Source organism: Staurois parvus, unplaced genomic scaffold (genome assembly GCF_062004578.1).
Source record: "Staurois parvus isolate SC_StPar_1 unplaced genomic scaffold, SC_StPar_1.0 ptg001130l, whole genome shotgun sequence".
In the NCBI taxonomy this organism is placed as follows: domain Eukaryota; kingdom Metazoa; phylum Chordata; class Amphibia; order Anura; family Ranidae; genus Staurois; species Staurois parvus.
In genome coordinates, this window is record NW_028318926.1 from 2,145,447 (window position 1) to 2,171,443 (window position 25,997).

Consider the following 25,997-nt stretch of genomic DNA (forward strand, 5'->3'; position numbering starts at 1 on the left):
GGGGAAATATTTCTAGCTCATCTTCCTAGAGGTGACTTGGTACGCCAGCAAATGGACCTTGCGCAGCAGGGGGTCTGTGGAGTCAATGTCATGGATGGCCTTAGTTCTACACAGCCAGCAGCATGCTTGCTGCACAGCCTTGCGTTGGTGGTATAGTGGTGAGCATAGCTGCCTTCCAAGCAGTTGACCCGGGTTCGATTCCCGGCCAACGCAGTCTTCTTCTTCTTTGCGCCCTTGACAAAAGAGCACAGGGCCAAAGCTCCTTCAACAAAGCTCCTAAGATGTCTTGCCTTAGTGACAACAGTGCAAATATTCCGCCGCATCCCAACAGGCTCCGGCCTCATGCTTTAACTCGCTCAAGGAGTACAGCATTATCCAGGGACAAGGTTCAGGCATTTCAAACACCGATTCACAAACAATCAACTCTGGCACACACAGCATTGCTAAGTAGCTGGCTACCATTCCAACACCCTCAAATGGCAAGATAACTGGCAGCATTTTGAAGAATGCTAAAGAATTTCTCAACGAGGAATGTAGACTGAAGTCGGAGACAGAAGAAACAAGCATGTCCCATGATGTCATAGGCCTTTTCACTTGGATACGCTTTGCGGAGGCTATTGACATTGTGGGAAACATCTGAAATAAGGGAAGACTCTTGACAGCCAAAAAGAACTAAAGCTTGACCAAGTGCATTCATTGCTGGCCCTTTGACTCAAGCAAGCCCATTTCAAGTACCCCAATGACTTTTACAGACAGAAACACGCCGCTGCCATGGGATCACTTGTATTTCCCATTGTAGCTAACCTGTGCATGAAGCAGCTGGACAAGAGAGACTTGAATTGTTCCATGGGGAAAAGACCAAGTCGTTTGTTAAGGCATGTGGATTATACTTGGCTGGAGAGTAGAGCATCAGAAACACAAGCTTTTAGTGAACGCATCAAGTCAGCGGACCAATACATCAAGTGTACACGGGAAGAGGCACTGAATAGCAAATGACCCCTTTTGGACGGCGTCTTACAAGGCAAGGAAGGGGCTGACTTGGGCAGGGAGGTCTCCAGGATACCTACCCACACAGACCGCTATCTGCCTTTTGACTCACACCACCCACTGGAACACAAGCTGGGGGTTCTTAGGACTCTGCAATATATCCGGCTGACATGGTAGCAACAAAAAGAGTCTAAAGACAAAAGAACACAGATGTAACGCCACCCTTGCCAGGGACGCTGGCATGTTTGCCCCGGTTTCCCTTTACTTCGCCCCGCAGCCAGGCACAGTGTATTTCTTCAGCCACATACACACACGCGCAAACGCTCCTTGTCTTCAATGACCGCACTTGGGGATGTTTGTTTTTGGAGTTTTCTTGTAGAGCTGGGGATAGGGATGGGGAATTGTAGTGGGATACTGCAAAATTAGAACTTTTCACACTGAGGACATCTAGCTGATCTCTTAGTTAAGCGGTATTGACGTCCTGACCGGTTTCAGGCCCTCAGGTCGACCCACCTGGGGCCGCATAGCAGCCTGCTCCAGGCGAGGCAGCCTGCCTCCAGCCCAACTGTTCGGCCCTCTCCCAGGAAAGACGCTGAGCCAATGTGCTGGCAGAACATACATGCCACTCCCAGCATGCGACTGGAATGCCCCCCCTTGCAAATGGCCAGGGCTGTATCCATATTCATGCTGTTCGTTTGCCTAGCCCCCACCCATGTTCTGGAAAGCTCTCACAGCTTCCCGAAGGCGGGAAGAACTCTGACAAACTCAAACAACGTCAGAGAATCATCAGCAGACCTGAGTAATCCATCGCAGCACTCTGTTAAGCAGAATACCACACTGAATTTACCTGACAGCCTCTCTGGTAAGCAGAGGCCAACTATACAAATCCTAGCACATGACTAGGAGGGTGCTACCGGGACATCTCAGGAGGGCTTTGAAAGCTTGTGGCTACCCAGACTGGGTCTTGGTTAAAACCTCCGCAAGCTCAGGAAAACAAACTGGGGAGAAGCAGAACACTTGGAGAAATATAGTCATCCCGTATGGAACTGGAGTGTCGGAAAAACTCAGAAGGATCTTTAAGAAACATTGCATCCCTGTGTAGTTCAAGGCCAGCAATACACTGGGACACAAGCTTGTCCAGCCACACTATCTGTCTTCCACATTATTAACACCTCTCTCCAGGCGATTTGACAACAATTGACGCCTTTAGCCAGGTCAATCTAGGCACTATTAGCTATGCAGGCTTCCTGACAACCAACATGGGGATGATGTAACTTGAAAAAGGGCGCCTCCACAATTCTCACACCTCCCCTCCTGTTCCTGGACAATCAACATCTACACATTCCATGGTAATTGGACTAAGGCCTCTTCAGGTGTGAATAGAAATGCTGGGGTTTGTTCCTGAGAGTCAGCGGAAGCGAAGAAGTGGCTTGACTAAACTAGGAAAGATCTTCAACATTCCAGAACAAGAGCAATTGAATGCGACATATTACTAGTCCGTTTTCAAGGAATGTGGTGAGCGAAGGCTCAATTGGCAGCCGTGTGAGGCGAGCCAAAGGAGATGCTTTGTCTTCCTAGGTGGGTGTCAGACTTGGCAGCGGTCCCGGCTAAGGTAATGAGAAAACGTGAGCGTCCCTGGGTGGGCTCGAACCACCAACCTTTCGGTTAACAGCCGAACGCGCTAACCGATTGCGCCACAGAGACCACACATGGAGCGTGCTTGAACTGGCCCGATGGAGAAATGAAAGATCAACTCAAGGTGCCTAAAAAGCTTCCCAATTGCACATTTGTAGAGATGAGGGATTGCCTTCTTTCTAAAAGGGAGAGACGCGGGCTAAAAAGCCCTTCCTTCGAGCCGGAATTGAACCAGCGACCTAAGGATTGCTACTTCATCTACTACAGTCCTCCGCTCTACCAGCTGAGCTATCGAAGGGAACTCAGATGGGTGTGGTAACACATGAGCCCTTGAATGCAAAGCCAGTGCTGAACACTTTGCATTTGACCTTCTAGGTTGAGGTATTGCTTGATGCCGCCTCGGCCGATAAGGGCAGATGCCTAGGCAGACGTTATGTGGGAGGCTACGGCTTGACGTATTGCAAAGAGAGAAAAGGGTTTGTAAAGAGCCAGCGCATTTTGTTGTGATCCTCCAAAGTCCCGGCAAAAATGGTGATGTACCCTGTGCCTTGACAGCAAGTGAGCAGAATAGTACTTGGAAGCACATTGAGTTTAGCCAAAGGAATTGTGGCGAAAGCTAGGAAAGAGTGGTCAGAGCCTGCTAGCTGCAAGAGGCCTCAAAGCAGCAGAGTGTGGTAGCCCAGCTAGCTCAGTCGGTAGAGCATGAGACTCTTAATCTCAGGGTCGTGGGTTCGAGCCCCACGTTGGGCGTGCCTTTTTTTGGCCGAGTCAAAAGCCTTTGCAAAAGGTGTCAGTATCTCCAGTTCCTTCAAGCGCACTGCACAATCACACCTTTACCATATCTACTGGCTTGGCTTCCTTTCTCTCCACCAATGGGGAAATATTTCTAGCTCATCTTCCTAGAGGTGACTTGGTACGCCAGCAAATGGACCTTGCGCAGCAGGGGGTCTGTGGAGTCAATGTCATGGATGGCCTTAGTTCTACACAGCCAGCAGCATGCTTGCTGCACAGCCTTGCGTTGGTGGTATAGTGGTGAGCATAGCTGCCTTCCAAGCAGTTGACCCGGGTTCGATTCCCGGCCAACGCAGTCTTCTTCTTCTTTGCGCCCTTGACAAAAGAGCACAGGGCCAAAGCTCCTTCAACAAAGCTCCTAAGATGTCTTGCCTTAGTGACAACAGTGCAAATATTCCGCCGCATCCCAACAGGCTCCGGCCTCATGCTTTAACTCGCTCAAGGAGTACAGCATTATCCAGGGACAAGGTTCAGGCATTTCAAACACCGATTCACAAACAATCAACTCTGGCACACACAGCATTGCTAAGTAGCTGGCTACCATTCCAACACCCTCAAATGGCAAGATAACTGGCAGCATTTTGAAGAATGCTAAAGAATTTCTCAACGAGGAATGTAGACTGAAGTCGGAGACAGAAGAAACAAGCATGTCCCATGATGTCATAGGCCTTTTCACTTGGATACGCTTTGCGGAGGCTATTGACATTGTGGGAAACATCTGAAATAAGGGAAGACTCTTGACAGCCAAAAAGAACTAAAGCTTGACCAAGTGCATTCATTGCTGGCCCTTTGACTCAAGCAAGCCCATTTCAAGTACCCCAATGACTTTTACAGACAGAAACACGCCGCTGCCATGGGATCACTTGTATTTCCCATTGTAGCTAACCTGTGCATGAAGCAGCTGGACAAGAGAGACTTGAATTGTTCCATGGGGAAAAGACCAAGTCGTTTGTTAAGGCATGTGGATTATACTTGGCTGGAGAGTAGAGCATCAGAAACACAAGCTTTTAGTGAACGCATCAAGTCAGCGGACCAATACATCAAGTGTACACGGGAAGAGGCACTGAATAGCAAATGACCCCTTTTGGACGGCGTCTTACAAGGCAAGGAAGGGGCTGACTTGGGCAGGGAGGTCTCCAGGATACCTACCCACACAGACCGCTATCTGCCTTTTGACTCACACCACCCACTGGAACACAAGCTGGGGGTTCTTAGGACTCTGCAATATATCCGGTTGACATGGTAGCAACAAAAAGAGTCTAAAGACAAAAGAACACAGATGTAACGCCACCCTTGCCAGGGACGCTGGCATGTTTGCCCCGGTTTTCCTTTACTTCGCCCCGCAGCCAGGCACAGTGTATTTCTTCAGCCACATACACACACGCGCAAACGCTCCTTGTCTTCAATGACCGCACTTGGGGATGTTTGTTTTTGGAGTTTTCTTGTAGAGCTGGGGATAGGGATGGGGAATTGTAGTGGGATACTGCAAAATTAGAACTTTTCACACTGAGGACATCTAGCTGATCTCTTAGTTAAGCGGTATTGACGTCCTGACCGGTTTCAGGCCCTCAGGTCGACCCACCTGGGGCCGCATGGCAGCCTGCTCCAGGCGAGGCAGCCTCCCTCCAGCCCAACTGTTCGGCCCTCTCCCAGGAAAGACGCTGAGCCCATGTGCTGGCAGAACATACATGCCACTCCCAGCATGCGACTGGAATGCCCCCCCTTGCAAATGGCCAGGGCTGTATCCATATTCATGCTGTTCGTTTGCCTAGCCCCCACCCATGTTCTGGAAAGCTCTCACAGCTTCCCGAAGGCGGGAAGAACTCTGACAAACTCAAACAACGTCAGAGAATCATCAGCAGACCTGAGTAATCCATCGCAGCACTCTGTTAAGCAGAATACCACACTGAATTTACCTGACAGCCTCTCTGGTAAGCAGAGGCCAACTATACAAATCCTAGCACATGACTAGGAGGGTGCTACCGGGACATCTCAGGAGGGCTTTGAAAGCTTGTGGCTACCCAGACTGGGTCTTGGTTAAAACCTCCGCAAGCTCAGGAAAACAAACTGGGGAGAAGCAGAACACTTGGAGAAATATAGTCATCCCGTATGGAACTGGAGTGTCGGAAAAACTCAGAAGGATCTTTAAGAAACATTGCATCCCTGTGTAGTTCAAGGCCAGCAATACACTGGGACACAAGCTTGTCCAGCCACACTATCTGTCTTCCACATTATTAACACCTCTCTCCAGGCCATTTGACAACAATTGACGCCTTTAGCCAGGTCAATCTAGGCACTATTAGCTATGCAGGCTTCCTGACACCCAACAAGGGGATGATGTAACTTGAAAAAGGGCGCCTCCACAATTCTCACACCTCCCCTCCTGTTCCTGGACAATCAACATCTACACATTCCATGGTAATTGGACTAAGGCCTCTTCAGGTGTGAATAGAAATGCTGGGGTTTGTTCCTGAGAGTCAGCGGAAGCGAAGAAGTGGCTTGACTAAACTAGGAAAGATCTTCAACATTCCAGAACAAGAGCAATTGAATGCGACATATTACTAGTCCGTTTTCAAGGAATGTGGTGAGCGAAGGCTCAATTGGCAGCCGTGTGAGGCGAGCCAAAGGAGATGCTTTGTCTTCCTAGGTGGGTGTCAGACTTGGCAGCGGTCCCGGCTAAGGTAATGAGAAAACGTGAGCGTCCCTGGGTGGGCTCGAACCACCAACCTTTCGGTTAACAGCCGAACGCGCTAACCGATTGCGCCACAGAGACCACACATGGAGCGTGCTTGAACTGGCCCGAAGGAGAAATGAAAGATCAACTCAAGGTGCCTAAAAAGCTTCCCAATTGCACATTTGTAGAGATGAGGGATTGCCTTCTTTCTAAAAGGGAGAGACGCGGGCTAAAAAGCCCTTCCTTCGAGCCGGAATTGAACCAGCGACCTAAGGATTGCTACTTCATCTACTACAGTCCTCCGCTCTACCAGCTGAGCTATCGAAGGGAACTCAGATGGGTGTGGTAACACATGAGCCCTTGAATGCAAAGCCAGTGCTGAACACTTTGCATTTGACCTTCTAGGTTGAGGTATTGCTTGATGCCGCCTCGGCCGATAAGGGCAGATGCCTAGGCAGACGTTATGTGGGAGGCTACGGCTTGACGTATTGCAAAGAGAGAAAAGGGTTTGTAAAGAGCCAGCGCATTTTGTTGTGATCCTCCAAAGTCCCGGCAAAAATGGTGATGTACCCTGTGCCTTGACAGCAAGTGAGCAGAATAGTACTTGGAAGCACATTGAGTTTAGCCAAAGGAATTGTGGCGAAAGCTAGGAAAGAGTGGTCAGAGCCTGCTAGCTGCAAGAGGCCTCAAAGCAGCAGAGTGTGGTAGCCCGGCTAGCTCAGTCGGTAGAGCATGAGACTCTTAATCTCAGGGTCGTGGGTTCGAGCCCCACGTTGGGCGTGCCTTTTTTTGGCCGAGTCAAAGGCCTTTGCAAAAGGTGTCAGTATCTCCAGTTCCTTCAAGCGCACTGCACAATCACACCTTTACCATATCTACTGGCTTGGCTTCCTTTCTCTCCACCAATGGGGAAATATTTCTAGCTCATCTTCCTAGAGGTGACTTGGTACGCCAGCAAATGGACCTTGCGCAGCAGGGGGTCTGTGGAGTCAATGTCATGGATGGCCTTAGTTCTACACAGCCAGCAGCATGCTTGCTGCACAGCCTTGCGTTGGTGGTATAGTGGTGAGCATAGCTGCCTTCCAAGCAGTTGACCCAGGTTCGATTCCCGGCCAACGCAGTCTTCTTCTTCTTTGCGCCCTTGACAAAAGAGCACAGGGCCAAAGCTCCTTCAACAAAGCTCCTAAGATGTCTTGCCTTAGTGACAACAGTGCAAATATTCCGCCGCATCCCAACAGGCTCCGGCCTCATGCTTTAACTCGCTCAAGGAGTACAGCATTATCCAGGGACAAGGTTCAGGCATTTCAAACACCGATTCACAAACAATCAACTCTGGCACACACAGCATTGCTAAGTAGCTGGCTACCATTCCAACACCCTCAAATGGCAAGATAACTGGCAGCATTTTGAAGAATGCTAAAGAATTTCTCAACGAGGAATGTAGACTGAAGTCGGAGACAGAAGAAACAAGCATGTCCCATGATGTCATAGGCCTTTTCACTTGGATACGCTTTGCGGAGGCTATTGACATTGTGGGAAACATCTGAAATAAGGGAAGACTCTTGACAGCCAAAAAGAACTAAAGCTTGACCAAGTGCATTCATTGCTGGCCCTTTGACTCAAGCAAGCCCATTTCATGTACCCCAATGACTTTTACAGACAGAAACACGCCGCTGCCATGGGATCACTTGTATTTCCCATTGTAGCTAACCTGTGCATGGAGCAGCTGGACAAGAGAGACTTGAATTGTTCCATGGGGAAAAGACCAAGTCGTTTGTTAAGGCATGTGGATTATACTTGGCTGGAGAGTAGAGCATCAGAAACACAAGCTTTTAGTGAACGCATCAAGTCAGCGGACCAATACATCAAGTGTACATGGGAAGAGGCGCTGAATAGCAAATCACCCCTTTTGGACGGCGTCTTACAAGGCAAGGAAGGGGCTGACTTGGGCAGGGAGGTCTCCAGGATACCTACCCACACAGACCGCTATCTGCCTTTTGACTCACACCACCCACTGGAACACAAGCTGGGGGTTCTTAGGACTCTGCAATATATCCGGCTGACATGGTAGCAACAAAAAGAGTCTAAAGACAAAAGAACACAGATGTAACGCCACCCTTGCCAGGGACGCTGGCATGTTTGCCCCGGTTTCCCTTTACTTCGCCCCGCAGCCAGGCACAGTGTATTTCTTCAGCCACATACACACACGCGCAAACGCTCCTTGTCTTCAATGACCGCACTTGGGGATGTTTGTTTTTGGAGTTTTCTTGTAGAGCTGGGGATAGGGATGGGGAATTGTAGTGGGATACTGCAAAATTAGAACTTTTCACACTGAGGACATCTAGCTGATCTCTTAGTTAAGCGGTATTGACGTCCTGACCGGTTTCAGGCCCTCAGGTCGACCCACCTGGGGCCGCATAGCAGCCTGCTCCAGGCGAGGCAGCCTGCCTCCAGCCCAACTGTTCGGCCCTCTCCCAGGAAAGACGCTGAGCCCATGTGCTGGCAGAACATACATGCCACTCCCAGCATGCGACTGGAATGCCCCCCCTTGCAAATGGCCAGGGCTGTATCCATATTCATGCTGTTCGTTTGCCTAGCCCCCACCCATGTTCTGGAAAGCTCTCACAGCTTCCCGAAGGCGGGAAGAACTCTGACAAACTCAAACAACGTCAGAGAATCATCAGCAGACCTGAGTAATCCATCGCAGCACTCTGTTAAGCAGAATACCACACTGAATTTACCTGACAGCCTCTCTGGTAAGCAGAGGCCAACTATACAAATCCTAGCACATGACTAGGAGGGTGCTACCGGGACATCTCAGGAGGGCTTTGAAAGCTTGTGGCTACCCAGACTGGGTCTTGGTTAAAACCTCCGCAAGCTCAGGAAAACAAACTGGGGAGAAGCAGAACACTTGGAGAAATATAGTCATCCCGTATGGAACTGGAGTGTCGGAAAAACTCAGAAGGATCTTTAAGAAACATTGCATCCCTGTGTAGTTCAAGGCCAGCAATACACTGGGACACAAGCTTGTCCAGCCACACTATCTGTCTTCCACATTATTAACACCTCTCTCCAGGCGATTTGACAACAATTGACGCCTTTAGCCAGGTCAATCTAGGCACTATTAGCTATGCAGGCTTCCTGACACCCAACAAGGGGATGATGTAACTTGGAAAAAGGGCGCCTCCACAATTCTCACACCTCCCCTCCTGTTCCTGGACAATCAACATCTACACATTCCATGGTAATTGGACTAAGGCCTCTTCAGGTGTGAATAGAAATGCTGGGGTTTGTTCCTGAGAGTCAGCGGAAGCGAAGAAGTGGCTTGACTAAACTAGGAAAGATCTTCAACATTCCAGAACAAGAGCAATTGAATGCGACATATTACTAGTCCGTTTTCAAGGAATGTGGTGAGCGAAGGCTCAATTGGCAGCCGTGTGAGGCGAGCCAAAGGAGATGCTTTGTCTTCCTAGGTGGGTGTCAGACTTGGCAGCGGTCCCGGCTAAGGTAATGAGAAAACGTGAGCGTCCCTGGGTGGGCTCGAACCACCAACCTTTTGGTTAACAGCCGAACGCGCTAACCGATTGCGCCACAGAGACCACACATGGAGTGTGCTTGAACTGGCCCGAAGGAGAAATGAAAGATCAACTCAAGGTGCCTAAAAAGCTTCCCAATTGCACATTTGTAGAGATGAGGGATTGCCTTCTTTCTAAAAGGGAGAGACGCGGGCTAAAAAGCCCTTCCTTCGAGCCAGAATTGAACCAGCGACCTAAGGATTGCTACTTCATCTACTACAGTCCTCCGCTCTACCAGCTGAGCTATCGAAGGGAACTCAGATGGGTGTGGTAACACATGAGCCCTTGAATGCAAAGCCAGTGCTGAACACTTTGCATTTGACCTTCTAGGTTGAGGTATTGCTTGATGCCGCCTCGGCCGATAAGGGCAGATGCCTAGGCAGACGTTATGTGGGAGGCTACGGCTTGACGTATTGCAAAGAGAGAAAAGGGTTTGTAAAGAGCCAGCGCATTTTGTTGTGATCCTCCAAAGTCCCGGCAAAAATGGTGATGTACCCTGTGCCTTGACAGCAAGTGAGCAGAATAGTACTTGGAAGCACATTGAGTTTAGCCAAAGGAATTGTGGCGAAAGCTAGGAAAGAGTGGTCAGAGCCTGCTAGCTGCAAGAGGCCTCAAAGCAGCAGAGTGTGGTAGCCCGGCTAGCTCAGTCGGTAGAGCATGAGACTCTTAATCTCAGGGTCGTGGGTTCGAGCCCCACGTTGGTCGTGCATTTTTTTGGCCGAGTCAAAGGCCTTTGCAAAAGGTGTCAGTATCTCCAGTTCCTTCAAGCGCACTGCACAATCACACCTTTACCATATCTACTGGCTTGGCTTCCTTTCTCTCCACCAATGGGGAAATATTTCTAGCTCATCTTCCTAGAGGTGACTTGGTACGCCAGCAAATGGACCTTGCGCAGCAGGGGGTCTGTGGAGTCAATGTCATGGATGGCCTTAGTTCTACACAGCCAGCAGCATGCTTGCTGCACAGCCTTGCGTTGGTGGTATAGTGGTGAGCATAGCTGCCTTCCAAGCAGTTGACCCGGGTTCGATTCCCGGCCAACGCAGTCTTCTTCTTCTTTGCGCCCTTGACAAAAGAGCACAGGGCCAAAGCTCCTTCAACAAAGCTCCTAAGATGTCTTGCCTTAGTGACAACAGTGCAAATATTCCGCCGCATCCCAACAGGCTCCGGCCTCATGCTTTAACTCGCTCAAGGAGTACAGCATTATCCAGGGACAAGGTTCAGGCATTTCAAACACCGATTCACAAACAATCAACTCTGGCACACACAGCATTGCTAAGTAGCTGGCTACCATTCCAACACCCTCAAATGGCAAGATAACTGGCAGCATTTTGAAGAATGCTAAAGAATTTCTCAACGAGGAATGTAGACTGAAGTCGGAGACAGAAGAAACAAGCATGTCCCATGATGTCATAGGCCTTTTCACTTGGATACGCTTTGCGGAGGCTATTGACATTGTGGGAAACATCTGAAATAAGGGAAGACTCTTGACAGCCAAAAAGAACTAAAGCTTGACCAAGTGCATTCATTGCTGGCCCTTTGACTCAAGCAAGCCCATTTCAAGTACCCCAATGACTTTTACAGACAGAAACACGCCGCTGCCATGGGATCACTTGTATTTCCCATTGTAGCTAACCTGTGCATGAAGCAGCTGGACAAGAGAGACTTGAATTGTTCCATGGGGAAAAGACCAAGTCGTTTGTTAAGGCATGTGGATTATACTTGGCTGGAGAGTAGAGCATCAGAAACACAAGCTTTTAGTGAACGCATCAAGTCAGCGGACCAATACATCAAGTGTACACGGGAAGAGGCACTGAATAGCAAATGACCCCTTTTGGACGGCGTCTTACAAGGCAAGGAAGGGGCTGACTTGGGCAGGGAGGTCTCCAGGATACCTACCCACACAGACCGCTATCTGCCTTTTGACTCACACCACCCACTGGAACACAAGCTGGGGGTTCTTAGGACTCTGCAATATATCCGGCTGACATGGTAGCAACAAAAAGAGTCTAAAGACAAAAGAACACAGATGTAACGCCACCCTTGCCAGGGACGCTGGCATGTTTGCCCCGGTTTCCCTTTACTTCGCCCCGCAGCCAGGCACAGTGTATTTCTTCAGCCACATACACACACGCGCAAACGCTCCTTGTCTTCAATGACCGCACTTGGGGATGTTTGTTTTTGGAGTTTTCTTGTAGAGCTGGGGATAGGGATGGGGAATTGTAGTGGGATACTGCAAAATTAGAACTTTTCACACTGAGGACATCTAGCTGATCTCTTAGTTAAGCGGTATTGACGTCCTGACCGGTTTCAGGCCCTCAGGTCGACCCACCTGGGGCCGCATAGCAGCCTGCTCCAGGCGAGGCAGCCTGCCTCCAGCCCAACTGTTCGGCCCTCTCCCAGGAAAGACGCTGAGCCAATGTGCTGGCAGAACATACATGCCACTCCCAGCATGCGACTGGAATGCCCCCCCTTGCAAATGGCCAGGGCTGTATCCATATTCATGCTGTTCGTTTGCCTAGCCCCCACCCATGTTCTGGAAAGCTCTCACAGCTTCCCGAAGGCGGGAAGAACTCTGACAAACTCAAACAACGTCAGAGAATCATCAGCAGACCTGAGTAATCCATCGCAGCACTCTGTTAAGCAGAATACCACACTGAATTTACCTGACAGCCTCTCTGGTAAGCAGAGGCCAACTATACAAATCCTAGCACATGACTAGGAGGGTGCTACCGGGACATCTCAGGAGGGCTTTGAAAGCTTGTGGCTACCCAGACTGGGTCTTGGTTAAAACCTCCGCAAGCTCAGGAAAACAAACTGGGGAGAAGCAGAACACTTGGAGAAATATAGTCATCCCGTATGGAACTGGAGTGTCGGAAAAACTCAGAAGGATCTTTAAGAAACATTGCATCCCTGTGTAGTTCAAGGCCAGCAATACACTGGGACACAAGCTTGTCCAGCCACACTATCTGTCTTCCACATCATTAACACCTCTCTCCAGGCGATTTGACAACAATTGACGCCTTTAGCCAGGTCAATCTAGGCACTATTAGCTATGCAGGCTTCCTGACAACCAACATGGGGATGATGTAACTTGAAAAAGGGCGCCTCCACAATTCTCACACCTCCCCTCCTGTTCCTGGACAATCAACATCTACACATTCCATGGTAATTGGACTAAGGCCTCTTCAGGTGTGAATAGAAATGCTGGGGTTTGTTCCTGAGAGTCAGCGGAAGCGAAGAAGTGGCTTGACTAAACTAGGAAAGATCTTCAACATTCCAGAACAAGAGCAATTGAATGCGACATATTACTAGTCCGTTTTCAAGGAATGTGGTGAGCGAAGGCTCAATTGGCAGCCGTGTGAGGCGAGCCAAAGGAGATGCTTTGTCTTCCTAGGTGGGTGTCAGACTTGGCAGCGGTCCCGGCTAAGGTAATGAGAAAACGTGAGCGTCCCTGGGTGGGCTCGAACCACCAACCTTTCGGTTAACAGCCGAACGCGCTAACCGATTGCGCCACAGAGACCACACATGGAGCGTGCTTGAACTGGCCCGATGGAGAAATGAAAGATCAACTCAAGGTGCCTAAAAAGCTTCCCAATTGCACATTTGTAGAGATGAGGGATTGCCTTCTTTCTAAAAGGGAGAGACGCGGGCTAAAAAGCCCTTCCTTCGAGCCGGAATTGAACCAGCGACCTAAGGATTGCTACTTCATCTACTACAGTCCTCCGCTCTACCAGCTGAGCTATCGAAGGGAACTCAGAATGCTGTGGTAACACATGAGCCCTTGAATGCAAAGCCAGTGCTGAACACTTTGCATTTGACCTTCTAGGTTGAGGTATTGCTTGATGCCGCCTCGGCCGATAAGGGCAGATGCCTAGGCAGACGTTATGTGGGAGGCTACGGCTTGACGTATTGCAAAGAGAGAAAAGGGTTTGTTAAGAGCCAGCGCATTTTGTTGTGATCCTCCAAAGTCCCGGCAAAAATGGTGATGTACCCTGTGCCTTGACAGCAAGTGAGCAGAATAGTACTTGGAAGCACATTGAGTTTAGCCAAAGGAATTGTGGCGAAAGCTAGGAAAGAGTGGTCAGAGCCTGCTAGCTGCAAGAGGCCTCAAAGCAGCAGAGTGTGGTAGCCCGGCTAGCTCAGTCGGTAGAGCATGAGACTCTTAATCTCAGGGTCGTGGGTTCGAGCCCCACGTTGGGCGTGCCTTTTTTTGGCCGAGTCAAAGGCCTTTGCAAAAGGTGTCAGTATCTCCAGTTCCTTCAAGCGCACTGCACAATCACACCTTTACCATATCTACTGGCTTGGCTTCCTTTCTCTCCACCAATGGGGAAATATTTCTAGCTCATCTTCCTAGAGGTGACTTGGTACGCCAGCAAATGGACCTTGCGCAGCAGGGGGTCTGTGGAGTCAATGTCATGGATGGCCTTAGTTCTACACAGCCAGCAGCATGCTTGCTGCACAGCCTTGCGTTGGTGGTATAGTGGTGAGCATAGCTGCCTTCCAAGCAGTTGACCCGGGTTCGATTCCCGGCCAACGCAGTCTTCTTCTTCTTTGCGCCCTTGACAAAAGAGCACAGGGCCAAAGCTCCTTCAACAAAGCTCCTAAGATGTCTTGCCTTAGTGACAACAGTGCAAATATTCCGCCGCATCCCAACAGGCTCCGGCCTCATGCTTTAACTCGCTCAAGGAGTACAGCATTATCCAGGGACAAGGTTCAGGCATTTCAAACACCGATTCACAAACAATCAACTCTGGCACACACAGCATTGCTAAGTAGCTGGCTACCATTCCAACACCCTCAAATGGCAAGATAACTGGCAGCATTTTGAAGAATGCTAAAGAATTTCTCAACGAGGAATGTAGACTGAAGTCGGAGACAGAAGAAACAAGCATGTCCCATGATGTCATAGGCCTTTTCACTTGGATACGCTTTGCGGAGGCTATTGACATTGTGGGAAACATCTGAAATAAGGGAAGACTCTTGACAGCCAAAAAGAACTAAAGCTTGACCAAGTGCATTCATTGCTGGCCCTTTGACTCAAGCAAGCCCATTTCAAGTACCCCAATGACTTTTACAGACAGAAACACGCCGCTGCCATGGGATCACTTGTATTTCCCATTGTAGCTAACCTGTGCATGAAGCAGCTGGACAAGAGAGACTTGAATTGTTCCATGGGGAAAAGACCAAGTCGTTTGTTAAGGCATGTGGATTATACTTGGCTGGAGAGTAGAGCATCAGAAACACAAGCTTTTAGTGAACGCATCAAGTCAGCGGACCAATACATCAAGTGTACACGGGAAGAGGCACTGAATAGCAAATGACCCCTTTTGGACGGCGTCTTACAAGGCAAGGAAGGGGCTGACTTGGGCAGGGAGGTCTCCAGGATACCTACCCACACAGACCGCTATCTGCCTTTTGACTCACACCACCCACTGGAACACAAGCTGGGGGTTCTTAGGACTCTGCAATATATCCGGCTGACATGGTAGCAACAAAAAGAGTCTAAAGACAAAAGAACACAGATGTAACGCCACCCTTGCCAGGGACGCTGGCATGTTTGCCCCGGTTTCCCTTTACTTCGCCCCGCAGCCAGGCACAGTGTATTTCTTCAGCCACATACACACACGCGCAAACGCTCCTTGTCTTCAATGACCGCACTTGGGGATGTTTGTTTTTGGAGTTTTCTTGTAGAGCTGGGGATAGGGATGGGGAATTGTAGTGGGATACTGCAAAATTAGAACTTTTCACACTGAGGACATCTAGCTGATCTCTTAGTTAAGCGGTATTGACGTCCTGACCGGTTTCAGGCCCTCAGGTCGACCCACCTGGGGCCGCATAGCAGCCTGCTCCAGGCGAGGCAGCCTGCCTCCAGCCCAACTGTTCGGCCCTCTCCCAGGAAAGACGCTGAGCCCATGTGCTGGCAGAACATACATGCCACTCCCAGCATGCGACTGGAATGCCCCCCCTTGCAAATGGCCAGGGCTGTATCCATATTCATGCTGTTCGTTTGCCTAGCCCCCACCCATGTTCTGGAAAGCTCTCACAGCTTCCCGAAGGCGGGAAGAACTCTGACAAACTCAAACAATGTCAGAGAATCATCAGCAGACCTGAGTAATCCATCGCAGCACTCTGTTAAGCAGAATACCACACTGAATTTACCTGACAGCCTCTCTGGTAAGCAGAGGCCAACTATACAAATCCTAGCACATGACTAGGAGGGTGCTACCGGGACATCTCAGGAGGGCTTTGAAAGCTTGTGGCTACCCAGACTGGGTCTTGGTTAAAACCTCCGCAAGCTCAGGAAAACAAACTGGGGAGAAGCAGAACACTTGGAGAAATATAGTCATCCCGTATGGAACTGGAGTGTCGGAAAAACTCAGAAGGATCTTTAAGAAACATTGCATCCCTGTGTAGTTCAAGGCCAGCAATACACTGGGACACAAGCTTGTCCAGCCACACTATCTGTCTTCCACATTATTAACACCTCTCTCCAGGCGATTTGACAACAATTGACGCCTTTAGCCAGGTCAATCTAGGCACTATTAGCTATGCAGGCTTCCTGACAACCAACATGGGGATGATGTAACTTGAAAAAGGGCGCCTCCACAATTCTCACACCTCCCCTCCTGTTCCTGGACAATCAACATCTACACATTCCATGGTAATTGGACTAAGGCCTCTTCAGGTGTGAATAGAAATGCTGGGGTTTGTTCCTGAGAGTCAGCGGAAGCGAAGAAGTGGCTTGACTAAACTAGGAAAGATCTTCAACATTCCAGAACAAGAGCAATTGAATGCGACATATTACTAGTCCGTTTTCAAGGAATGTGGTGAGCGAAGGCTCAATTGGCAGCCGTGTGAGGCGAGCCAAAGGAGATGCTTTGTCTTCCTAGGTGGGTGTCAGACTTGGCAGCGGTCCCGGCTAAGGTAATGAGAAAACGTGAGCGTCCCTGGGTGGGCTCGAACCACCAACCTTTCGGTTAACAGCCGAACGCGCTAACCGATTGCGCCACAGAGACCACACATGGAGCGTGCTTGAACTGGCCCGATGGAGAAATGAAAGATCAACTCAAGGTGCCTAAAAAGCTTCCCAATTGCACATTTGTAGAGATGAGGGATTGCCTTCTTTCTAAAAGGGAGAGACGCGGGCTAAAAAGCCCTTCCTTCGAGCCGGAATTGAACCAGCGACCTAAGGATTGCTACTTCATCTACTACAGTCCTCCGCTCTACCAGCTGAGCTATCGAAGGGAACTCAGATGGGTGTGGTAACACATGAGCCCTTGAATGCAAAGCCAGTGCTGAACACTTTGCATTTGACCTTCTAGGTTGAGGTATTGCTTGATGCCGCCTCGGCCGATAAGGGCAGATGCCTAGGCAGACGTTATGTGGGAGGCTACGGCTTGACGTATTGCAAAGAGAGAAAAGGGTTTGTAAAGAGCCAGCGCATTTTGTTGTGATCCTCCAAAGTCCCGGCAAAAATGGTGATGTACCCTGTGCCTTGACAGCAAGTGAGCAGAATAGTACTTGGAAGCACATTGAGTTTAGCCAAAGGAATTGTGGCGAAAGCTAGGAAAGAGTGGTCAGAGCCTGCTAGCTGCAAGAGGCCTCAAAGCAGCAGAGTGTGGTAGCCCGGCTAGCTCAGTCGGTAGAGCATGAGACTCTTAATCTCAGGGTCGTGGGTTCGAGCCCCACGTTGGGCGTGCCTTTTTTTGGCCGAGTCAAAGGCCTTTGCAAAAGGTGTCAGTATCTCCAGTTCCTTCAAGCGCACTGCACAATCACACCTTTACCATATCTACTGGCTTGGCTTCCTTTCTCTCCACCAATGGGGAAATATTTCTAGCTCATCTTCCTAGAGGTGACTTGGTACGCCAGCAAATGGACCTTGCGCAGCAGGGGGTCTGTGGAGTCAATGTCATGGATGGCCTTAGTTCTACACAGCCAGCAGCATGCTTGCTGCACAGCCTTGCGTTGGTGGTATAGTGGTGAGCATAGCTGCCTTCCAAGCAGTTGACCCGGGTTCGATTCCCGGCCAACGCAGTCTTCTTCTTCTTTGCGCCCTTGACAAAAGAGCACAGGGCCAAAGCTCCTTCAACAAAGCTCCTAAGATGTCTTGCCTTAGTGACAACAGTGCAAATATTCCGCCGCATCCCAACAGGCTCCGGCCTCATGCTTTAACTCGCTCAAGGAGTACAGCATTATCCAGGGACAAGGTTCAGGCATTTCAAACACCGATTCACAAACAATCAACTCTGGCACACACAGCATTGCTAAGTAGCTGGCTACCATTCCAACACCCTCAAATGGCAAGATAACTGGCAGCATTTTGAAGAATGCTAAAGAATTTCTCAACGAGGAATGTAGACTGAAGTCGGAGACAGAAGAAACAAGCATGTCCCATGATGTCATAGGCCTTTTCACTTGGATACGCTTTGCGGAGGCTATTGACATTGTGGGAAACATCTGAAATAAGGGAAGACTCTTGACAGCCAAAAAGAACTAAAGCTTGACCAAGTGCATTCATTGCTGGCCCTTTGACTCAAGCAAGCCCATTTCAAGTACCCCAATGACTTTTACAGACAGAAACACGCCGCTGCCATGGGATCACTTGTATTTCCCATTGTAGCTAACCTGTGCATGAAGCAGCTGGACAAGAGAGACTTGAATTGTTCCATGGGGAAAAGACCAAGTCGTTTGTTAAGGCATGTGGATTATACTTGGCTGGAGAGTAGAGCATCAGAAACACAAGCTTTTAGTGAACGCATCAAGTCAGCGGACCAATACATCAAGTGTACACGGGAAGAGGCACTGAATAGCAAATGACCCCTTTTGGACGGCGTCTTACAAGGCAAGGAAGGGGCTGACTTGGGCAGGGAGGTCTCCAGGATACCTACCCACACAGACCGCTATCTGCCTTTTGACTCACACCACCCACTGGAACACAAGCTGGGGGTTCTTAGGACTCTGCAATATATCCGGTTGACATGGTAGCAACAAAAAGAGTCTAAAGACAAAAGAACACAGATGTAACGCCACCCTTGCCAGGGACGCTGGCATGTTTGCCCCGGTTTCCCTTTACTTCGCCCCGCAGCCAGGCACAGTGTATTTCTTCAGCCACATACACACACGCGCAAACGCTCCTTGTCTTCAATGACCGCACTTGGGGATGTTTGTTTTTGGAGTTTTCTTGTAGAGCTGGGGATAGGGATGGGGAATTGTAGTGGGATACTGCAAAATTAGAACTTTTCACACTGAGGACATCTAGCTGATCTCTTAGTTAAGCGGTATTGACGTCCTGACCGGTTTCAGGCCCTCAGGTCGACCCACCTGGGGCCGCATGGCAGCCTGCTCCAGGCGAGGCAGCCTGCCTCCAGCCCAACTGTTCGGCCCTCTCCCAGGAAAGACGCTGAGCCCATGTGCTGGCAGAACATACATGCCACTCCCAGCATGCGACTGGAATGCCCCCCCTTGCAAATGGCCAGGGCTGTATCCATATTCATGCTGTTCGTTTGCCTAGCCCCCACCCATGTTCTGGAAAGCTCTCACAGCTTCCCGAAGGCGGGAAGAACTCTGACAAACTCAAACAACGTCAGAGAATCATCAGCAGACCTGAGTAATCCATCGCAGCACTCTGTTAAGCAGAATACCACACTGAATTTACCTGACAGCCTCTCTGGTAAGCAGAGGCCAACTATACAAATCCTAGCACATGACTAGGAGGGTGCTACCGGGACATCTCAGGAGGGCTTTGAAAGCTTGTGGCTACCCAGACTGGGTCTTGGTTAAAACCTCCGCAAGCTCAGGAAAACAAACTGGGGAGAAGCAGAACACTTGGAGAAATATAGTCATCCCGTATGGAACTGGAGTGTCGGAAAAACTCAGAAGGATCTTTAAGAAACATTGCATCCCTGTGTAGTTCAAGGCCAGCAATACACTGGGACACAAGCTTGTCCAGCCACACTATCTGTCTTCCACATTATTAACACCTCTCTCCAGGCCATTTGACAACAATTGACGCCTTTAGCCAGGTCAATCTAGGCACTATTAGCTATGCAGGCTTCCTGACACCCAACAAGGGGATGATGTAACTTGAAAAAGGGCGCCTCCACAATTCTCACACCTCCCCTCCTGTTCCTGGACAATCAACATCTACACATTCCATGGTAATTGGACTAAGGCCTCTTCAGGTGTGAATAGAAATGCTGGGGTTTGTTCCTGAGAGTCAGCGGAAGCGAAGAAGTGGCTTGACTAAACTAGGAAAGATCTTCAACATTCCAGAACAAGAGCAATTGAATGCGACATATTACTAGTCCGTTTTCAAGGAATGTGGTGAGCGAAGGCTCAATTGGCAGCCGTGTGAGGCGAGCCAAAGGAGATGCTTTGTCTTCCTAGGTGGGTGTCAGACTTGGCAGCGGTCCCGGCTAAGGTAATGAGAAAACGTGAGCGTCCCTGGGTGGGCTCGAACCACCAACCTTTCGGTTAACAGCCGAACGCGCTAACCGATTGCGCCACAGAGACCACACATGGAGCGTGCTTGAACTGGCCCGAAGGAGAAATGAAAGATCAACTCAAGGTGCCTAAAAAGCTTCCCAATTGCACATTTGTAGAGATGAGGGATTGCCTTCTTTCTAAAAGGGAGAGACGCGGGCTAAAAAGCCCTTCCTTCGAGCCGGAATTGAACCAGCGACCTAAGGATTGCTACTTCATCTACTACAGTCCTCCGCTCTACCAGCTGAGCTATCGAAGGGAACTCAGATGGGTGTGGTAACACATGAGCCCTTGAATGCAAAGCCAGTGCTGAACACTTTGCATTTGACCTTCTAGGTTGAGGTATTGCTTGATGCCGCCTCGGCCGATAAGGGCAGATGCCTAGGCAGACGTTATGTGGGAGGCTACGGCTTGACGTATTGCAAAGAGAGAAAAGGGTTTGTAAAGAGCCAGCGCATTTTGTTGTGATCCTCCAAAGTCCCGGCAAAAATGGTGATGTACCCTGTGCCTTGACAGCAAGTGAGCAGAATAGTACTTGGAAGCACATTGAGTTTAGCCAAAGGAATTGTGGCGAAAGCTAGGAAAGAGTGGTCAGAGCCTGCTAGCTGCAAGAGGCCTCAAAGCAGCAGAGTGTGGTAGCCTGGCTAGCTCAGTCGGTAGAGCATGAGACTCTTAATCTCAGGGTCGTGGGTTCGAGCCCCACGTTGGGCGTGCCTTTTTTTGGCCGAGTCAAAGGCCTTTGCAAAAGGTGTCAGTATCTCCAGTTCCTTCAAGCGCACTGCACAATCACACCTTTACCATATCTACTGGCTTGGCTTCCTTTCTCTCCACCAATGGGGAAATATTTCTAGCTCATCTTCCTAGAGGTGACTTGGTACGCCAGCAAATGGACCTTGCGCAGCAGGGGGTCTGTGGAGTCAATGTCATGGATGGCCTTAGTTCTACACAGCCAGCAGCATGCTTGCTGCACAGCCTTGCGTTGGTGGTATAGTGGTGAGCATAGCTGCCTTCCAAGCAGTTGACCCAGGTTCGATTCCCGGCCAACGCAGTCTTCTTCTTCTTTGCGCCCTTGACAAAAGAGCACAGGGCCAAAGCTCCTTCAACAAAGCTCCTAAGATGTCTTGCCTTAGTGACAACAGTGCAAATATTCCGCCGCATCCCAACAGGCTCCGGCCTCATGCTTTAACTCGCTCAAGGAGTACAGCATTATCCAGGGACAAGGTTCAGGCATTTCAAACACCGATTCACAAACAATCAACTCTGGCACACACAGCATTGCTAAGTAGCTGGCTACCATTCCAACACCCTCAAATGGCAAGATAACTGGCAGCATTTTGAAGAATGCTAAAGAATTTCTCAACGAGGAATGTAGACTGAAGTCGGAGACAGAAGAAACAAGCATGTCCCATGATGTCATAGGCCTTTTCACTTGGATACGCTTTGCGGAGGCTATTGACATTGTGGGAAACATCTGAAATAAGGGAAGACTCTTGACAGCCAAAAAGAACTAAAGCTTGACCAAGTGCATTCATTGCTGGCCCTTTGACTCAAGCAAGCCCATTTCATGTACCCCAATGACTTTTACAGACAGAAACACGTCGCTGCCATGGGATCACTTGTATTTCCCATTGTAGCTAACCTGTGCATGGAGCAGCTGGACAAGAGAGACTTGAATTGTTCCATGGGGAAAAGACCAAGTCGTTTGTTAAGGCATGTGGATTATACTTGGCTGGAGAGTAGAGCATCAGAAACACAAGCTTTTAGTGAACGCATCAAGTCAGCGGACCAATACATCAAGTGTACATGGGAAGAGGCGCTGAATAGCAAATCACCCCTTTTGGACGGCGTCTTACAAGGCAAGGAAGGGGCTGACTTGGGCAGGGAGGTCTCCAGGATACCTACCCACACAGACCGCTATCTGCCTTTTGACTCACACCACCCACTGGAACACAAGCTGGGGGTTCTTAGGACTCTGCAATATATCCGGCTGACATGGTAGCAACAAAAAGAGTCTAAAGACAAAAGAACACAGATGTAACGCCACCCTTGCCAGGGACGCTGGCATGTTTGCCCCGGTTTCCCTTTACTTCGCCCCGCAGCCAGGCACAGTGTATTTCTTCAGCCACATACACACACGCGCAAACGCTCCTTGTCTTCAATGACCGCACTTGGGGATGTTTGTTTTTGGAGTTTTCTTGTAGAGCTGGGGATAGGGATGGGGAATTGTAGTGGGATACTGCAAAATTAGAACTTTTCACACTGAGGACATCTAGCTGATCTCTTAGTTAAGCGGTATTGACGTCCTGACCGGTTTCAGGCCCTCAGGTCGACCCACCTGGGGCCGCATAGCAGCCTGCTCCAGGCGAGGCAGCCTGCCTCCAGCCCAACTGTTCGGCCCTCTCCCAGGAAAGACGCTGAGCCCATGTGCTGGCAGAACATACATGCCACTCCCAGCATGCGACTGGAATGCCCCCCCTTGCAAATGGCCAGGGCTGTATCCATATTCATGCTGTTCGTTTGCCTAGCCCCCACCCATGTTCTGGAAAGCTCTCACAGCTTCCCGAAGGCGGGAAGAACTCTGACAAACTCAAACAACGTCAGAGAATCATCAGCAGACCTGAGTAATCCATCGCAGCACTCTGTTAAGCAGAATACCACACTGAATTTACCTGACAGCCTCTCTGGTAAGCAGAGGCCAACTATACAAATCCTAGCACATGACTAGGAGGGTGCTACCGGGACATCTCAGGAGGGCTTTGAAAGCTTGTGGCTACCCAGACTGGGTCTTGGTTAAAACCTCCGCAAGCTCAGGAAAACAAACTGGGGAGAAGCAGAACACTTGGAGAAATATAGTCATCCCGTATGGAACTGGAGTGTCGGAAAAACTCAGAAGGATCTTTAAGAAACATTGCATCCCTGTGTAGTTCAAGGCCAGCAATACACTGGGACACAAGCTTGTCCAGCCACACTATCTGTCTTCCACATTATTAACACCTCTCTCCAGGCGATTTGACAACAATTGACGCCTTTAGCCAGGTCAATCTAGGCACTATTAGCTATGCAGGCTTCCTGACACCCAACAAGGGGATGATGTAACTTGGAAAAAGGGCGCCTCCACAATTCTCACACCTCCCCTCCTGTTCCTGGACAATCAACATCTACACATTCCATGGTAATTGGACTAAGGCCTCTTCAGGTGTGAATAGAAATGCTGGGGTTTGTTCCTGAGAGTCAGCGGAAGCGAAGAAGTGGCTTGACTAAACTAGGAAAGATCTTCAACATTCCAGAACAAGAGCAATTGAATGCGACATATTACTAGTCCGTTTTCAAGGAATGTGGTGAGCGAAGGCTCAATTGGCAGCCGTGTGAGGCGAGCCAAAGGAGATGCTTTGTCTTCCTAGGTGGGTGTCAGACTTGGCAGCGGTCCCGGCTAAGGTAATGAGAAAACGTGAGCATCCCTGGGTGGGCTCGAACCACCAACCTTTTGGTTAACAGCCGAACGCGCTAACCGATTGCGCCACAGAGACCACACATGGAGTGTGCTTGAACTGGCCCGAAGGAGAAATGAAAGATCAACTCAAGGTGCCTAAAAAGCTTCCCAATTGCACATTTGTAGAGATGAGGGATTGCCTTCTTTCTAAAAGGGAGAGACGCGGGCTAAAAAGCCCTTCCTTCGAGCCAGAATTGAACCAGCGACCTAAGGATTGCTACTTCATCTACTACAGTCCTCCGCTCTACCAGCTGAGCTATCGAAGGGAACTCAGATGGGTGTGGTAACACATGAGCCCTTGAATGCAAAGCCAGTGCTGAACACTTTGCATTTGACCTTCTAGGTTGAGGTATTGCTTGATGCCGCCTCGGCCGATAAGGGCAGATGCCTAGGCAGACGTTATGTGGGAGGCTACGGCTTGACGTATTGCAAAGAGAGAAAAGGGTTTGTAAAGAGCCAGCGCATTTTGTTGTGATCCTCCAAAGTCCCGGCAAAAATGGTGATGTACCCTGTGCCTTGACAGCAAGTGAGCAGAATAGTACTTGGAAGCACATTGAGTTTAGCCAAAGGAATTGTGGCGAAAGCTAGGAAAGAGTGGTCAGAGCCTGCTAGCTGCAAGAGGCCTCAAAGCAGCAGAGTGTGGTAGCCCGGCTAGCTCAGTCGGTAGAGCATGAGACTCTTAATCTCAGGGTCGTGGGTTCGAGCCCCACGTTGGTCGTGCCTTTTTTTGGCCGAGTCAAAGGCCTTTGCAAAAGGTGTCAGTATCTCCAGTTCCTTCAAGCGCACTGCACAATCACACCTTTACCATATCTACTGGCTTGGCTTCCTTTCTCTCCACCAATGGGGAAATATTTCTAGCTCATCTTCCTAGAGGTGACTTGGTACGCCAGCAAATGGACCTTGCGCAGCAGGGGGTCTGTGGAGTCAATGTCATGGATGGCCTTAGTTCTACACAGCCAGCAGCATGCTTGCTGCACAGCCTTGCGTTGGTGGTATAGTGGTGAGCATAGCTGCCTTCCAAGCAGTTGACCCGGGTTCGATTCCCGGCCAACGCAGTCTTCTTCTTCTTTGCGCCCTTGACAAAAGAGCACAGGGCCAAAGCTCCTTCAACAAAGCTCCTAAGATGTCTTGCCTTAGTGACAACAGTGCAAATATTCCGCCGCATCCCAACAGGCTCCGGCCTCATGCTTTAACTCGCTCAAGGAGTACAGCATTATCCAGGGACAAGGTTCAGGCATTTCAAACACCGATTCACAAACAATCAACTCTGGCACACACAGCATTGCTAAGTAGCTGGCTACCATTCCAACACCCTCAAATGGCAAGATAACTGGCAGCATTTTGAAGAATGCTAAAGAATTTCTCAACGAGGAATGTAGACTGAAGTCGGAGACAGAAGAAACAAGCATGTCCCATGATGTCATAGGCCTTTTCACTTGGATACGCTTTGCGGAGGCTATTGACATTGTGGGAAACATCTGAAATAAGGGAAGACTCTTGACAGCCAAAAAGAACTAAAGCTTGACCAAGTGCATTCATTGCTGGCCCTTTGACTCAAGCAAGCCCATTTCAAGTACCCCAATGACTTTTACAGACAGAAACACGCCGCTGCCATGGGATCACTTGTATTTCCCATTGTAGCTAACCTGTGCATGAAGCAGCTGGACAAGAGAGACTTGAATTGTTCCATGGGGAAAAGACCAAGTCGTTTGTTAAGGCATGTGGATTATACTTGGCTGGAGAGTAGAGCATCAGAAACACAAGCTTTTAGTGAACGCATCAAGTCAGCGGACCAATACATCAAGTGTACACGGGAAGAGGCACTGAATAGCAAATGACCCCTTTTGGACGGCGTCTTACAAGGCAAGGAAGGGGCTGACTTGGGCAGGGAGGTCTCCAGGATACCTACCCACACAGACCGCTATCTGCCTTTTGACTCACACCACCCACTGGAACACAAGCTGGGGGTTCTTAGGACTCTGCAATATATCCGGCTGACATGGTAGCAACAAAAAGAGTCTAAAGACAAAAGAACACAGATGTAACGCCACCCTTGCCAGGGACGCTGGCATGTTTGCCCCGGTTTCCCTTTACTTCGCCCCGCAGCCAGGCACAGTGTATTTCTTCAGCCACATACACACACGCGCAAACGCTCCTTGTCTTCAATGACCGCACTTGGGGATGTTTGTTTTTGGAGTTTTCTTGTAGAGCTGGGGATAGGGATGGGGAATTGTAGTGGGATACTGCAAAATTAGAACTTTTCACACTGAGGACATCTAGCTGATCTCTTAGTTAAGCGGTATTGACGTCCTGACCGGTTTCAGGCCCTCAGGTCGACCCACCTGGGGCCGCATAGCAGCCTGCT

At 49.6% G+C, this 25,997-nt stretch overlaps 20 non-coding genes across 20 annotated transcripts; 10 read left to right on the forward strand and 10 right to left on the reverse strand.

Moving 5' to 3' along the window:
• The first annotated feature begins 141 nt into the window (after positions 1–141).
• TRNAG-UCC (transfer RNA glycine (anticodon UCC)) lies at positions 142–213 on the forward strand. The gene has a single exon. It is a non-coding gene; the product is annotated as a tRNA-Gly (tRNA).
• A 2,404-nt stretch (positions 214–2,617) lies between these two features.
• TRNAN-GUU (transfer RNA asparagine (anticodon GUU)) lies at positions 2,618–2,691 on the reverse strand. Its single transcript has one exon. It is a non-coding gene; the product is annotated as a tRNA-Asn (tRNA).
• A 142-nt stretch (positions 2,692–2,833) lies between these two features.
• Positions 2,834–2,920, reverse strand: TRNAY-GUA (transfer RNA tyrosine (anticodon GUA)). Its single transcript is given in 2 exon segments — positions 2,834–2,869; positions 2,884–2,920. It is a non-coding gene; the product is annotated as a tRNA-Tyr (tRNA).
• Positions 2,921–3,299: 379 nt separating this feature from the next.
• Positions 3,300–3,372, forward strand: TRNAK-CUU (transfer RNA lysine (anticodon CUU)). The gene has a single exon. It is a non-coding gene; the product is annotated as a tRNA-Lys (tRNA).
• Positions 3,373–3,637: 265 nt separating this feature from the next.
• TRNAG-UCC (transfer RNA glycine (anticodon UCC)) lies at positions 3,638–3,709 on the forward strand. The gene has a single exon. It is a non-coding gene; the product is annotated as a tRNA-Gly (tRNA).
• Positions 3,710–6,113: 2,404 nt separating this feature from the next.
• TRNAN-GUU (transfer RNA asparagine (anticodon GUU)) lies at positions 6,114–6,187 on the reverse strand. The gene has a single exon. It is a non-coding gene; the product is annotated as a tRNA-Asn (tRNA).
• Positions 6,188–6,329: 142 nt separating this feature from the next.
• Positions 6,330–6,416, reverse strand: TRNAY-GUA (transfer RNA tyrosine (anticodon GUA)). The gene is given in 2 exon segments: positions 6,330–6,365; positions 6,380–6,416. It is a non-coding gene; the product is annotated as a tRNA-Tyr (tRNA).
• Positions 6,417–6,795: 379 nt separating this feature from the next.
• Positions 6,796–6,868, forward strand: TRNAK-CUU (transfer RNA lysine (anticodon CUU)). The gene has a single exon. It is a non-coding gene; the product is annotated as a tRNA-Lys (tRNA).
• Positions 6,869–10,630: 3,762 nt separating this feature from the next.
• TRNAG-UCC (transfer RNA glycine (anticodon UCC)) lies at positions 10,631–10,702 on the forward strand. The gene has a single exon. It is a non-coding gene; the product is annotated as a tRNA-Gly (tRNA).
• Positions 10,703–13,106: 2,404 nt separating this feature from the next.
• Positions 13,107–13,180, reverse strand: TRNAN-GUU (transfer RNA asparagine (anticodon GUU)). Its single transcript has one exon. It is a non-coding gene; the product is annotated as a tRNA-Asn (tRNA).
• Positions 13,181–13,322: 142 nt separating this feature from the next.
• Positions 13,323–13,409, reverse strand: TRNAY-GUA (transfer RNA tyrosine (anticodon GUA)). The gene is given in 2 exon segments: positions 13,323–13,358; positions 13,373–13,409. It is a non-coding gene; the product is annotated as a tRNA-Tyr (tRNA).
• A 379-nt stretch (positions 13,410–13,788) lies between these two features.
• TRNAK-CUU (transfer RNA lysine (anticodon CUU)) lies at positions 13,789–13,861 on the forward strand. The gene has a single exon. It is a non-coding gene; the product is annotated as a tRNA-Lys (tRNA).
• A 265-nt stretch (positions 13,862–14,126) lies between these two features.
• TRNAG-UCC (transfer RNA glycine (anticodon UCC)) lies at positions 14,127–14,198 on the forward strand. Its single transcript has one exon. It is a non-coding gene; the product is annotated as a tRNA-Gly (tRNA).
• Positions 14,199–16,602: 2,404 nt separating this feature from the next.
• TRNAN-GUU (transfer RNA asparagine (anticodon GUU)) lies at positions 16,603–16,676 on the reverse strand. The gene has a single exon. It is a non-coding gene; the product is annotated as a tRNA-Asn (tRNA).
• A 142-nt stretch (positions 16,677–16,818) lies between these two features.
• On the reverse strand, positions 16,819–16,905 carry TRNAY-GUA (transfer RNA tyrosine (anticodon GUA)). The gene is given in 2 exon segments: positions 16,819–16,854; positions 16,869–16,905. It is a non-coding gene; the product is annotated as a tRNA-Tyr (tRNA).
• A 379-nt stretch (positions 16,906–17,284) lies between these two features.
• On the forward strand, positions 17,285–17,357 carry TRNAK-CUU (transfer RNA lysine (anticodon CUU)). The gene has a single exon. It is a non-coding gene; the product is annotated as a tRNA-Lys (tRNA).
• Positions 17,358–17,622: 265 nt separating this feature from the next.
• On the forward strand, positions 17,623–17,694 carry TRNAG-UCC (transfer RNA glycine (anticodon UCC)). Its single transcript has one exon. It is a non-coding gene; the product is annotated as a tRNA-Gly (tRNA).
• A 2,404-nt stretch (positions 17,695–20,098) lies between these two features.
• On the reverse strand, positions 20,099–20,172 carry TRNAN-GUU (transfer RNA asparagine (anticodon GUU)). Its single transcript has one exon. It is a non-coding gene; the product is annotated as a tRNA-Asn (tRNA).
• A 142-nt stretch (positions 20,173–20,314) lies between these two features.
• Positions 20,315–20,401, reverse strand: TRNAY-GUA (transfer RNA tyrosine (anticodon GUA)). The gene is given in 2 exon segments: positions 20,315–20,350; positions 20,365–20,401. It is a non-coding gene; the product is annotated as a tRNA-Tyr (tRNA).
• Positions 20,402–24,615: 4,214 nt separating this feature from the next.
• TRNAG-UCC (transfer RNA glycine (anticodon UCC)) lies at positions 24,616–24,687 on the forward strand. Its single transcript has one exon. It is a non-coding gene; the product is annotated as a tRNA-Gly (tRNA).
• Positions 24,688–25,997: the final 1,310 nt, after the last annotated feature.